At 42.9% G+C, this 14,541-nt stretch overlaps 1 protein-coding gene across 1 annotated transcript in view; it reads left to right on the forward strand.

The window, feature by feature from the left end:
• Positions 1–14,541, forward strand: part of RAB3A (RAB3A, member RAS oncogene family) — a 37,122-nt gene that overhangs the window by 9,518 nt on the left and 13,063 nt on the right. The gene's annotated exons all lie outside the window — the stretch shown is intronic.

Here is a 14,541-nt window from a genome sequence, read left to right on the forward strand (position 1 = left end):
ACATTTTGTAGTATCACATTATTAGATTTACAACACCACATTCCTCTTAATATACAGTGCTAACACTACACACACACATGGGGTTTTTAAGGTGCTCGAGATGTTATAAAAACAAAATCATTTTCTTCATTCGTCATAGAAAATATTAAATTAAGTTCTCAAACAATATTGCAATAGATTTCCAAATGTAATTTACAGCATATCAATCCATATGTTTACCCAAAATGTATTAGAGTGCATTGCTTCTTATTGCTTATTCTGTTGAAAAACAAACTAATTTCCAGAATATGCTTTTAGTAGGTTGTAGAGGAGTGGTTAATTTGATGTGTTTTGTAGAACAAACTCTATTTCCTCAGAGTATATGGAAAGAATGAATAATATGACATTGCATATTATTGTAGGGTCATTGTCGTGTAGTAAAGTGAACCTCTGCCATAGTCTTATGCAGACATCCCAACTCTCCCAGGCGCTCCGGGAGTCTCCCGCTATTAGATAGCGGCTCACGACCGCCCGGGAGAGAAACATTTTCTCCCAGCAAGGTTTACTCTGCTCGATCTAGCAGAGTAAACCTTTCCCTGTGATCTGTGGTTTTTTGTTTTTTTTTCTCTGACATCGGGGCCGCCATCAGAGAAAAAAGAAAACGGCATAAGAATGCATAGCCAGATTGCTATTGGCTATTTTACTTTGCAACAACCAACAGCAGACTAGCTATTGCACCCGCCCACTGCTGCTGTCAATCAGCATAGGGGGACCTGAAGTTCTCTATCAGGTCCTCTTCTAGTGATTGACAGCAGTAGAGGGCGAGTGCAATAGCCAGCTTGCTATTGGATATTGCAAATTGAAATAGCCAATAGCAATCTAGCTATGCATTCCTATGCTGTTTTTTTTGTTTGTTTTCTTTAATTTTGACAGCAGCAGCAGTTTTTCTCTTGAATTCACCTGCACTTTGCTCCAGTCATCTTGTGCTCAAACCTGACCACGTTTCTAGTCCCTGGAAATTAAAAGTTACCCTCCACAACGTTATGCTAACACTACCATGTTTCATCATTTGGTTGGTGTTCTCAAGGTGATGAGCAATGTACGCCTTGTACGAGATGTGCTTACATAGTTGCATAGTATTTGAGGTTGAATAAAGACATAAGTCCATCAAGTCCAACCTATTGTGTGTGTCCATGAGTGGACCTATACTGCTTAGGGCAGAAAGTTCAAGTTGGTCCTTATAAAACCAGAGAACCCTTTTCTACATGTGTGATGAATGCCAGAAGGCTCATGACAGACATGTCAAACAGATTTTTTTAAGCAATCTATTTTCTCCTCACCCTTTTAAACTCCACTTTATGTAGCATCTCGGTTGTACTTGTCCTATGAACTGATTCTCCCAGCTCAGCTGTGGGCCTCTGCATCTCCTTTTAGAGTTACCATTGAACTTGCCTAATCTTCTCACTGCTGAATCAATATTTCCAGTTTTCACACACACAAAGTTTGTGGCTTGAAACCCCCCAAACTATTTATCCTTTCTGAAATCATAAGACATGTAAAATAAAGATCAATATTTTCTTTAAAAATACACAAATTAGTTTTAATGCACACAAATTAATTATCATTTCCATGTATTGTGAAATAAAAGATGAGACTGTGTAGGGTAATTAAATACAAAATATGTCAAGCCTGAAAATTGCACATCAGTGAAATACTGATACCTAAAATTGTACATTGGTGATGCATTAAAAACCTTTTACAAATCATCAGTTTAGAGTTAACCATTAATGATGGCCCTGTTATTCTTCCTCTCACTCTGCACAGGGATGATACCTATGTGTTGAGCAATTGGTGTTTGGTCCTAGGGCTCCAACAGGAGGCAAATGAGCCTTGGAACCATGGGGTTGGGAGGAGGGGGCACCCCACTGTGTAGAGTATGTGGAAGTAATTTGGTGACTGTAAAGACATCACTTGTGCTATATGAAGCAGGGCTGGCTGTTCTTTGCAGCCCTGAGCTAGCATTAACCCATTAACTGCCATGATGTGTAAGATTTGTCTTTGAAAGGGTCATTGTTTTTATCCAAACACTGAATTTTGGTGAACAGTATTCGCTAATCAGAGGCATGGTTGCATCATAGTGATGTTTAGAGTACATCAGACACACTGCCCATCAGACTGGTAAGTGTTTGTGAAATACATCCCAGGATTCGCTATGTTCATCACCTCCATGGCCACAGGTGTATAAAATCAAGCCACTACGCATGCAGACTGCTTCTACAAACATTTCTGAAACAATGGGTCGCTCTCAGGAGCTCAATGAATTCAAGCGCGGTACCGTGATAGGTTGCCACCTGTGCAATAAGTCCATCCGTAAAATTTCCTTGCTACTAAATATTCCATGGTCAACTGTTAGTGGTATTAAAACAAAGTGGAAGCGGCTGTGAACAACAGCAACTCAGCCACAAAGTGGTAGGCCACATAAAATGACAGAGCGTGTGCAGTGTGCAGAAGTCGCCAACTGTCTGCAGAGTCAATAGCTACAGACCTCCAAACTTTCTGTGGCCTTCAGATTGGCACAACAACAGTGCATAGAGAACTTCAGGGAATGGGTTTCCATAGCCGAGCAGCTGCATCCAAGCCTTACATCACCAAATGCAGTGGTATGAAGCATGCCGCCACTGGACTCTAAAGAATTGGAGACGTGTTCTCTGAAGTGACGAATCACACTTCTCTGTCAATCCAATGGACGTGTCTGGGTTTGCCGGTTGCCAGGAGAACGGTACTTGTCTGACTGCATTGTGCCAGGTTTCAAGTTTGGTGGAGGGGGGGGTTATGGTGTGTGGATGTTTTTCAGGGATTGGGCTTGGCCCCTTAGTTCCAGTGAAGGGAACTCTTAAGGCATCAGCATACCAAGACATTTTGGACCATTTCATGCTCCCAACTTTGTGGGAACAGTTTGGGGATGGCTCCTTCCTGCTCCAACATGACTGCGCACCAGTGCACAAAGCAAAGTCCATAAAGACATGGATGAGCGAGCTTGGGGTGGAGGGACTTGACTGGCCTGCACAGAGTCCTGACCTTAACCCGATAGAACACCTTTGGGATGAATTAGAGCAGAGACTGCGAGCCAGGTCTTCTTGTCCAACATCAGTATCTGACCTCACAAACGCGCTTCTGGAAGAATGGTCAAACATTCCCATAGACACACTCCGAAACCTTGTGGACAGCCTTCCCAGAAGAGTTGAAGCTGTTATAGCAGCAAAGGGTAGGCCAACCCAATATTGAACCCTACAGTCTAGGACTGGGATGCTATTAAAGTTCATGTGCGTGTAAAAGCAGGTGTCCCAATACTTTTGGCAATATAGTGTATATATGTAAATAGTGTTCAATTCTGTCATTCACACTTTGATACTCGTAATTATGGGTTTCCTTTACCAGCAACACTGTTGTTTTACCCTGTGCTTGAGAACTCCAGCCAGAATGGTTGTCTAGTTTTTGGTAGAGCGGTGAAGGTTTGCAACCTCAGGTGTTAGGTTTTTTTATTGATGTCTGTGTCCCTGATGGGTAAAATGACTCACTCTGATTTTTTTAAATCTTGGTGCCTATTCTTTTCTGGACAGAAAGTGTAACATTTTACAATTGTCACTGAAATGAGAGAAGCTTAGTAGCTGCTACTAAATAGGAAGTGGCAGCATGCAATATAGGACCAGCAGTTTCGGGACAATTCATCCAGTGCCCAGGATTAAGATGCTAAATTGTTCTTCCTTTCCTACCAGGTTTATTATGCATGAGTTGATGTCTTTTCAAGACAAGAAAATATTTCAAACAAGCCCATTTCTGGACTGTGACACACCTCAATGCCTACAAATTCCAATATTGCTGTAATTTTTACTGCAAAGCACACTGAAGAGAAAATTGGAGTAGCCCCATCGTTGCAGTAATAGTAACTCCCAGCATTGGTGTCATTTTATCATATGCTCCGTTTACTTTGTAGTAGGGATTATTTTAGAAATGGCCTGATGAAATTATAAAGTAGGCAATAACAATCTTTTGGAAAAATTATCAGTTTATTGCGTGAACCAGTTTGATTGCATGTTACTGCTGTGAATTTTTTTTTTCTGACTGTGAATGGGTTGTTGTATGTCTGCTGGTTAAAATAGTTTCTCTCTTACACAGAAATACTCCACTGTAACCATTTTCCATGGTTAATAGGGCTGAATATGGTCCTATGGGACAGCCTTGCATGACTGCACTCTTACACTGTTGTTTCAATAAATTCTGGAGATGGGTGATGGATTGGATAATGACATGTCTGTGGATTTCATTATACTATACCCGATATCCTCTTTTGATAAATCTCGGGGTAAATAGTGATTAGCCATGACTGAGAATAGCTAGTGCGGGAGGTATCTGATCCCCCCCCCCCTCTCCTCATCTACATTACGCAGGGGAAGGTGATCTGTAGTCCACAGAGAGAGAAAATAAGAGAAGTTCATCATTAGTGTTTGCACTTTAAAGCATATCTAAAGAGCATCTTGCCAATCCATAAATGTTGTATATACATTAGTTTTCAGGGTTAATTTAGGCTTTTTTCCCTTATTTTCACCTGTTGATCCTTCTAGTAAAACACTTTCTATCTTTGGGTGGATCCACTGTATAGAGGAGCAATGGTGTCACCCTTCAACACAAGCATTGCCACTCTGTGGAGAGGGTACTGTTAGATGTACATGACTAACAACTTAAAGATAAAGTGCAGCTAATAGTTTTTAGGCACTTACAGAAAAAGTTGTTGTTTTTTTTTTTTCCTTTTTTAGGAAAAAAGTTTTACATAAATGAATAAAAGCTAACCATTGAAAGCACCCTTGACCGTGATAAATGGTTTGCCTCAACACTCAACTGCCACTTTTGCTGGACAGCTGCTATGTTAAAGCAAGTTGGAAAAAAAAAAAGACTTACTGGCAGAATCACCAGGTGAAAATAAAGGAAAATAATATCTAAAAAAAGAAAACTAATGCAGCCCCCACATTTAAATCTTTCTTAACCCTTACAGTGGGGTGACTCCTGCACTTCAAGTGTTAAGTGCTTGTTTTGGTCTAGGTACAAAAATAAAAAAGGTATACTCATCTGAACCTTGGAGCCATTCAAATTGCAAAGAAAGTAAAAACACCTATGGAACCAGGCTACCAAAAGAGCAATGAAGCAGAAAACTTGCTACCCAACAATGACGTCCCGCAAAGCAATAGGAAAGCTACTATACAATGTGGGAAATAATTATTTGCTCCCCTGCAGATTTTGTAAGTTTGCCCACTTAAAGAGAAATGAACGCTGAAAGATCTATATTTTTATCATAGGTGTAATTTTAATTATAGTGACGGAATATCAACCAAAAATCCAGAAAAAACACATGATACAAATGTTATAAATTGAGTTGCAATTCAGTGAGTAAAATAAGTATTTGATCCCCAAGCAAAACATGACTTGGTACTTGGTGTAGAATCCCTTGTTGGCAAGCACAGAAGTAAGACGTTTCTTGTAGTTGGTTACCAGGTTTGCACACATCTCAGGAGGGATTTTGGTCCACTCTTCTTTACAGATCTTCTCTAAATCCTTAAGGTTTCATGGCTATCGCTTGGCAACTTGAAGTTTCAGCTCCCTCCATACATTTTCTATAGGATTAAGGTCTAGAGACTGGCTAGGCCACTCCATGACCTTAATGTGTTTTTCTTGAACCACTGCTTTGTTGCCTTGGCGGTATGTTTTGGGTCATTGTCATGCTGAAAGACCCATTCACGACCCATCTTCAGTGTTCTGGCTGAGGCAAGCAGGTTCTCATCCTAGATTTTACAACACATGGCCCCGTCCATTGGCCCCTCAATCTGGCAAAGTCGGCCTGTACCTTTTTAGCAGAGAAACAGCCCCAAAGCATAATGTTTCCACCTCCGTGCTTGATTGTAGGGGTTCTTAGGGTCATAGTCTGCATTTTTCTTCCTCCAAACAAGGCGTATCGAGTTAATGCCAAAGAGCTCAATTTTGGTCTCCCCTGACCACCCAGGTGGCACTTTCTCCCAATCCTTCTCTGAATCATTTAGACGGGCCTGTACATGTGCCTCCTTGAGGAGAGGGACCTTGCGGGCGCTGCAGGATCACAATCCACGGCAGTGTGATGTGTTACCAATGGTTGTTTGGTGACTGTGGTCCCAACTGCCTTGAGATCATTCACAAGCTCCTCCTGTGTAGTTCTGGGCTAATCCCTCACTTTTCTCATGATCATCCTTACCCCATAAAGGCGAAATCTTGCATGGAGCTCCAGACCAAGGGAGATTGATAGTTATAATGTATTCCCTCCATTTGCGAATAATCATTCCAACAGTTGTTTTCTTCTCACCAAGCTTCTTGCTGATAGTATTGTAGCCCATTCCAGCCTGGTGCAGGTCTACAATCTTGTCCCTAACGTCCTTTGACAGCTCTTTGGTCTTGCCCATGGTGGTGAGTTTTGAATAAAAGTAAGAGATTCTGTGGACAGGTGTCTTTCATATACATAATGAGTTGTCATTAGGAGCACCTTCTTAAATTGACAGGACTATCTGTGTACCAGTCTGTGGGAGCCAAAATTATTGTTGGTTGGTAGGGGATCAAATACTCATTTTTACGTGGTGGCAAGTCAATTTATAACATCTGTATCATGTGTTTTTGGTTGATATTCTGTCTCTATCATTTAAAATACACATATGATAAAAATGCAAAGACCTTTTAATTTCTTTGTAAGTGGGCAAACTTACAAAATCTGCAAGGGATCAAATAATTATTTTCTTCACTGTATATTCTTATTGTGACAAGACCAGACAATAGCGGCAGCAGTGGGCATACTCGCTAGAAAAGTCACAGCACCCTGTCACGAAACACAGTAAAGCGGGTAATACAATACTTAAAAGGAACAATTCAACAGTGAAGAAACCACAAGACTACCTCCAATCAACTCTCCCCTGCAGAGATCCCGACGTCGATGACAACACATCCATGAAAACCTCATGGTGAGTTACTACACTTTTTACACATGGTTTCACCCCCCGTGTTTCAACTGTTACCTCTTTCTCCCCTACTCCTTTGACACCCTACGGAGGATTTTGTCACTTGTATCCTGCATTCTTCAAGCCCTCCTGGCCTCAGCACCCCCTAAACCCTGTTAACTACTGGTAGTAGCGCTTTAGACCTTGTTTTGTTTTTTGCTCTGGTTTCAGAAATGGCTGTCCCCTTTTACACCTATTGTCCAGTTTTGCAAACATTCACCAGTTAGTGGAAAAGATTATGCTATTGTGTGTCTTGTATCAGGGCATCAGCTATCAGGAGGGAAAAGTGATAGGAAATAAAAGGGGCAGTAGCAACAGCACAACATTTCGTGAGGTGTCGGTGTTGCGGATTTGTAAAATGTCTATGATTGGCAGCAGCTCTTCATTCTAGTGGCAGACCTTCAACATTTACAGTCTTGCAGAAGACATGAAGTGGATCGAAGGGGCAACCCTTTTATGTTTAAAATTCGCTACCTGTTCTCCAGGAAGGAGCAAACAAGCAGTTTGCGCCTTCCTGGAGAATAAGCAGTTGATGCGAACTTGTTACCCAAAGGTTAAATGTAATAGCACATATTTTATTTTTTTATTTTTTTTTCTCTTTGACTAAAAATGTTTTATCTTCTTTACTGAAAACATTCCTCACTATCTGTTTTCTGTGTACTTTTGATTTTTAGCAACCAGGAGTAAAGGGACTGATGGCAGTCCTACTTAAAAATGCATGATTTTGTTAAACGAGTTGAGTAAGAACACTGTCATTATAATAAGCTTGGATATTGTTTGCAGACATATTGTTTGCAAGATAGCATGTATCCTGTAGAAGAAAACATGTCATGCTAAAAGGAAGCAGCAGGTTGCTTGTGGGAGGTTCTGGGGATTAATTTGCAAATCTGGCTGCTTCCCAGAAAACATGGACTTGGAAAACAGCATATAGAAAGCTGGATAGAAACTGCAGTTTTCTTAGCAACAACTTGCAGAATGTAAAATCTGAGTGGTGTACAGTAGGATTCAGAAATCTGAATAGACATTCAAAGAGAATCTGTCTCTCTCAACACCAGCCACTGTTGATTTTTAGTCCCACTGAGTGCATGAAATATCTACTATGAGACATGTAGGGCCAGGAGTGTGTTACAGCTATAGGCTTAGCCATGGGTGTTTTTTTTGAAAAGATTTAAAGCGGGTCCGAATCTACCTGTCCCTCCTGACAATCTACTTGTCCCAATGCAAAAAAATAGTTTTCATCAAAACTAGTGATGTACGAGTACCGATATTTTGCTTTAAATACGTACCGGTACTTCCGTTGGCATGGAGCAGGCTTCCCATTCAATCAGGAAGCTGGGAAGCGGGTATTGACCTGCCACCTGGCTTCCTGTTTGCCAGGGAAGCCGACTCCATGTTGTTTGGCTGGCTTGATTGTGATTTCGCAGGGAAACCAGCTTCCCAGCCAATTAGCATGGAGCCAGCTTCCGTGCCAATCAGCAAGGAGCTGGCTTCCCGGCCAATCAGGGAGGCGGGTCATTACTCGCTGCCCCGCTTCCTGATTGCACGGCAAGCTGGCTCCATGTTCCCCCTATGGCACTGCTGGTAAGAGGAAATCTTCCTCTGACCGGAAGTTTCCGGTATCAGGGAAGGTATTTGGGCGAGTACAAGTACTCGCCCAAATACTCGATCGGTTCATCCCTACTCAAAACTGTATTTGACTGTGCTAAATAGCGGCGGCTACCCACTGTACATTTATCTCTGCTTATCTTATGCGGAGCAGGGCTAAATGTACAAACAAACTACTCGCCCCGGCGCCTGAAACTGCATGTCCCGGGCGTCGGGCGATGGGAATTCTGCACCCCTGCGGCTTTCTTAGCTCTCATGCAGTATTGCAAAGAGACTGCATTTTCTACTGCCGTCATGGGTGATTTAGTTGTTGACAGCTGTTCTTGTAGGACTGATGTATTACCTTCAGAATGGAATTTCATTACCATTCTATCAAGTTATGAAAAAGAAGACTTTTTCGTCTTTGCAAGGGCAGGGGTTTAAATTTAACACCACAAGAGCTTTTTCTAAGTGAAAATATGCCTCCATGTAATTTTAGTGAGTCGCTAAAGTCCTAAAACAAAAATTTCAGATTTGCTTCAGCATGTAATTTTACCATCTCTCACCCTGTGTCTTTAAATTTCTATGTCCATTTAGTCCCCCTTAAAGGAGAACTATGGGGTCAGTGTTTTCCCCCATAGTTCTCCTTAGGGTAACGGGAGGACACAAACTAGCGTCCTCCCGTTACCCTAAGCTCAGTATACCGCGAGCTACAGCTCGAGGTATACTGAGACGCCGGAGCGGATCCCGACGTAGATGACGGGATCCGCCCAGCTGCGTGAGTGACAGCTGGCTCTGCCTAACTAGAGGCAGAGCCAGCTGTACCCGCCCCCTCCCCCGTCCGTTCCGACAGTCAGCGCTGGCAGATCGGAGAGGGGAATCCAGCCCTCCCCCTGTCACAGCAGAGAGCCGTGACAGGATCGAGAGCTGAGCGAACCTGGTATGTGTTTCGCTCACCTCCCGATCTACTGAGCTGACCTGTGACAGTCTCATTGTCACAGGTCGGCTAGAACTATGAGGTGAGTGGAAATCACTCCTCTCATAGTTATCCTTTTAATACCTTTTTGAATAAATGCTGAGGACCACATTCACATAATATTCCTTTATGCCTTTGTCCACATTTCATTCTGCCTTCCTAATATCCCCTATTGTAGTCACACATGCAAAAGCACTGTTTAGAAATAGTACACTCCTTTTTTTGTTTTTTTTTGTTCTCCCACTACTCCCTTATAGCTGCCCGCCTCCTCCTTAATGTCCTGCCCACATCCTCACCCACATCTCTACTTTGCCAGCCTTTCCTACAGCCTGGAACCTAGCTGCATGTCACATGCATCATAAGGCATTGTGGGAGATGACCCAGATTGAGATGACCCGAAAGCACATAAAAACAGCAGAAGCAGGCATATTCAGTGTTTAAAAAGTAAGAAATATTTGGAACATAGAAAGGAAGCCTTTTTATTTATTTCACAATGCTTTTTCTGAATTCCTAATGTTATACTGGTGCCTTTTTAGATTTCCTTTAAGGGTAATTGCCTCATTTAACACATGTTAAAATGCACCTTTTGAGCCTGAAGATTACTTAAAACACCCAAAACATTAATATTTTCTTAAAGCAGAGATCCTGTACAAGAAAATAGTAGCAGTTTTAAAGGAGGGGTCAGGGCTTTTCCCCATAGTTCTCCTAAGGGTCATGGGAGAACACAAACTAGCGTCCTCCCGTGACCCAAAGCTCAGTATACCGCGAGCTACAGCTCGCGGTATACTGAGACGCCGGGACGGATCCCGACATTGGTGTCGCGGTCCACCCAGCTGCGGGATTGACGGCTGGATCTGCCTAACTAGAGGCAGAGCCAGCTGTACCCGCCCCCTCCCCTATCCGTTCCGACAGTCAGCGCTGGAGGATCGGACAGGGGAGGGGGGAATCCCTGCACGGAATCATGAGTGACAGTCACGGCTCTCTGCAGGGATTGATCGAGTTGTGTTCGCTCACTTCCCGATCTACTGAGCCGACCTGTGACAGTTTCATTGTCACAGGTCGGCTCAGATTATGAGGCTGAGTGAAAATCACTCGCCTCATAATTCTCCTTTTTAATGTTCTTGGTCACATTAATTGCACCACTGTTCATCAAATCTATACTTTTAGTAAAAATGCATACTTTTTAGGGTACACAAACCCAATTAATACCAAGTTTTTTTCTAAAATATAAATGAAGTTACATTGATTAAACATGTATCAAATATGTCAAGCCTCAAAATTGTGCATTCTCATGAACCAGCAAGATGGATGTTTGCTGACTTCATGCTGCTCTCTATCCTGACACATGCCATGGAGGTCCCAGGCACCCAGAAGGGGACATTCCATGAATTAAAATCTATTCTTTCAACTTAGACCTACCTTTTTGTTTAGAGTACCAGTTGCTTTGTGTAACTCTGGATCCAGCAGAAAAGCTCCAAACCTTCATGCTTCCTTCTTATTGTTTGACAGTTTGCGTATAGGTAGCCATACACTGTGAATTTTGGACAGCATCCCCTCAGCTCATCGAAGGAGCTCGTCCGAAAGTCTTCGAACATACAGAGCCGCCGGCCGCTGTCAGAATACGATGAAGACAGTGGGAGACGCCTCAATCAATGTTCTTAATCGTTGATGAAGGAATCTGTTATATTTTCCTCGTTCAGCCCACGGGTTGAACGAACAAAATATCAGCATATGGCCAGCTTTGCACACTGAGAAAGCATCCTTTCCCCTACTCAACAAAATTCCTGCATGATGGACCAAATATTTATTTTATTTTGATTTTCAGTCGTCCGTAAGACCTTTTTTCATTCTTTTGATTGCACTGCAAATTGTTCCTGGCCAAGGCAAGTCTTTTTTGTCTTTTTTTTTTTTATTGGGGGGGGGAAGGCAATTATTTACAACTCGACATTTGCCACCTAAAATTGGAGCAGTTGTAATACAAAAATTAGGAACCATCACACAAACTGGGACACCACCCCTATATATGCAATATATATCAAAAGGGGGAAAGAGAAAGAAAGGGGCTTTGTGGTGACCACTGGAGAATAGCAGGGAATTGATCCAATAATAAAGTCAATTGATTCATATATATAATAAAATTCCATTTTTAATATACTCAATTCATAATGTCTATACATATAAATATGCTAAAATTCATCCATATAAAAAACCATAAATAGATGTATACACCATAAATAACCTCCCTGGAACCCACACAGAAACCATGATTATAAATTCATATATTGGTCATTGCCCTCATTATATTCATATCTTATTTGCATGATTAATTGTACATAATTGTTCTATATATCATTAGTTCAGCCATGATTCTGTGCTTGCTCCAGTCTTCAACGCGTTTCACCGAGGCTTCGTCAGGAAGATTTGGAGAGGATAACCTATAGTATTTGTATGGGTATGAGAATCAATTTGCAATAGTCTACATGATATTGGATATATCAGAATCATTAATATCTGCTGACCATATATCTTTATAATGCAGTAAATACCAACTTAATTATTCTTTTTCCGGTAATTGAATATCCATCTGCAGGGAGTCTCCCCACCCAACCAGGAGACAGGAGCGCCGGTTGGAGATGGTTGGAGATTTAGGATCTTTACTGTGATTTTTGTTGTCACTGCTAAATCTTTTTCTCTGAATTTAATAAAGAACACAGCAGAGATCTTGAATCTCTGACCATTGCACTGTAACCTAAAGGTCAGAAATGCAAGATCGCCACTGTGTCTTTCAAAGAATAGAAGAGAAATAATGGTTGATGTGCCAGAAAAATAGTATGCTCCTACCTTCCTCTTTGACATGACAACAAATCCCTGAATTACTAAACATGTGGTGTCAGCCCTATCTACTTAATTTGTGATGGATTTCACAGACCTCTCCATAACTCTTCTTGTAATTCTTTGAAGATGTATAAGAAAATACTTTTTAAAATCAAAAGGGAGCAAATAAAAATGCATTGTTCAGGTTTACATAACCTTTAGGAACAGATTAGGGTCAGCTATCCTTAGTCTCTTAAACCCTTTTTCAGAGTAGAATGTGAAGCACTGTTCAAGAAATGAACTCGGCTCCAAAACAATCACAGTGTGTTGTGGCTAGTAGCCATATCTTGAGCTGCCTGATACATATTCTTTCCTAAGTTGGATACATTATTGTTGTGACTAGTAGCCGTATCTTGAACTGCCTGATGCATATCCTTTCCTAAGTTGGATACATTATTGGTCTGCTCCACACCACTTTTTTTTTTTTCATAAAGCACAAGAGTTCCTTGGTCTTGTCGGCTCTATCTGTATTCCTTTGCTGCCTGAGGTGACCTTAATCAAGGATTCTTTTCTCTGCTTCTTGTATCGTGTTTCCATCTCAACCAGCCTTTACTAAATAAAAGGAATAAAGAAAAGGGTAACTGTTTACAAGTGCGTCCAAAAATGTATACATGGGAATTTCCTTGAGTACTGATTACTCCTTGCACTAATGTGCAGCCCTTAAGCAAGGAATGAGGGCCCGTTCACTCCAGATGCAGTGCGTTCCGGCCTGATTCTGGCCAGAACGCACTGCATCGCATTGCGGCCGGCTCACTTTTTTGTGGAGCAGGAGGGGGCGTGACGGACCATTGAAGTGAATGGCACCGTAGCCACGCCCTCCGGCCGCAATACGATCACCCGCACGGGAGCGCAAGGCACATGATGCCTGCGGTCCGGTGCAATCGAAATGCTGTAAGCACTATTTTGATCACACGGGACCGTAGGCATAAAGGCAAAAAACCTGTCTGTAACCGTTTTAAAGCAGTTCTCCAGGATTTTCAAAAGTTAACACTTGCAGTGGGGCAACCTCTGCACTGCAAAGGTTAGCTGCTGGTTTTGGTCTAGGGCAGGGGTCAGCAACCTGCGGCTCCGGAGCCGCATGTGGCTCTTTCATCCCTCTGATGCGGCTCCCTGTCCAGGGACGGAACTACCGCCGGGGCCTGAGGCTGTGGGGGGTCAAGTGAGGTCCGGTCCTGGGCCACCCTCTAGTGGAATATGCGGCAGTGCAGGGTCCCGGGGCCCCGCACTGCTGACAGGCTTCTCAGCAAGGGGGCGGGTCCTGTGACTCACCTCCTCTCCCGGCTGCATCCCTAGTAACAGGCGGCGGGAGAGGAGGAGTGTGTGTATGGCGGGTACCCATGTGAGGGGTCTGAGGGGCCTCTTACATGAGTACCAGCTGTACCAGCTGTAACATGGCAGAGGTGACAGGGGAGGGGGTGGAGCAGCAGCAGCACTAGGTAAGAGGAGTTGGGAGGAGGTACAGGGAAAGGGACCCAGGGACCAGCCCACCATAGAGAGTCTCGGATTGGCTGTGCAGGATCTATGGTGTGCTCTGCAGGGTCACACTAAGGTGGGGTCCCAGGTAAGCCCTGAGTCCAGTGCGTTACTAAGCCCACATATACCTATATACATAGCATAAAGGTAAAAAACGATATATGCTGTTTTATCTTCATTTTAGATGTCAAAAGAGTTTTGTGGCTCCCGGGGTTTATTTTTCTGTGAGAAACGGGTCCAAATGGCTCCTTGAGTGTTTAAGGTTGCTGACCCCTGGTCTAGGGAATGGAATAAAGAAGACACACACACACACACCGTACACATCCGTGCGGCGTGCACACCCATAAACAGGGCGGTCCCGAGAATGACAAGTACTCCATGCAACTGCGCACAGTAGCCTGTCTGCGTCCAAGTGCGGACACCCGGACCCGCACGGGTATACTGTCCTCTCATAGGGAAGAACAGGCTGCTGCGTGCAAGTACATGCAGCACCTGTTCCTCATGGGATGAGGCCTAAAAAGTGTAAGATTATGAGTTAGGCTTAACCTTCTAAATCTGTTCACTACCCACATCTAGCACTACGCCCCC

The sequence above is a fragment of the Nanorana parkeri genome, unplaced genomic scaffold (assembly GCF_000935625.1).
Source record: "Nanorana parkeri isolate BGI_ZX_2015 unplaced genomic scaffold, ASM93562v1 scaffold1268, whole genome shotgun sequence".
In the NCBI taxonomy this organism is placed as follows: domain Eukaryota; kingdom Metazoa; phylum Chordata; class Amphibia; order Anura; family Dicroglossidae; genus Nanorana; species Nanorana parkeri.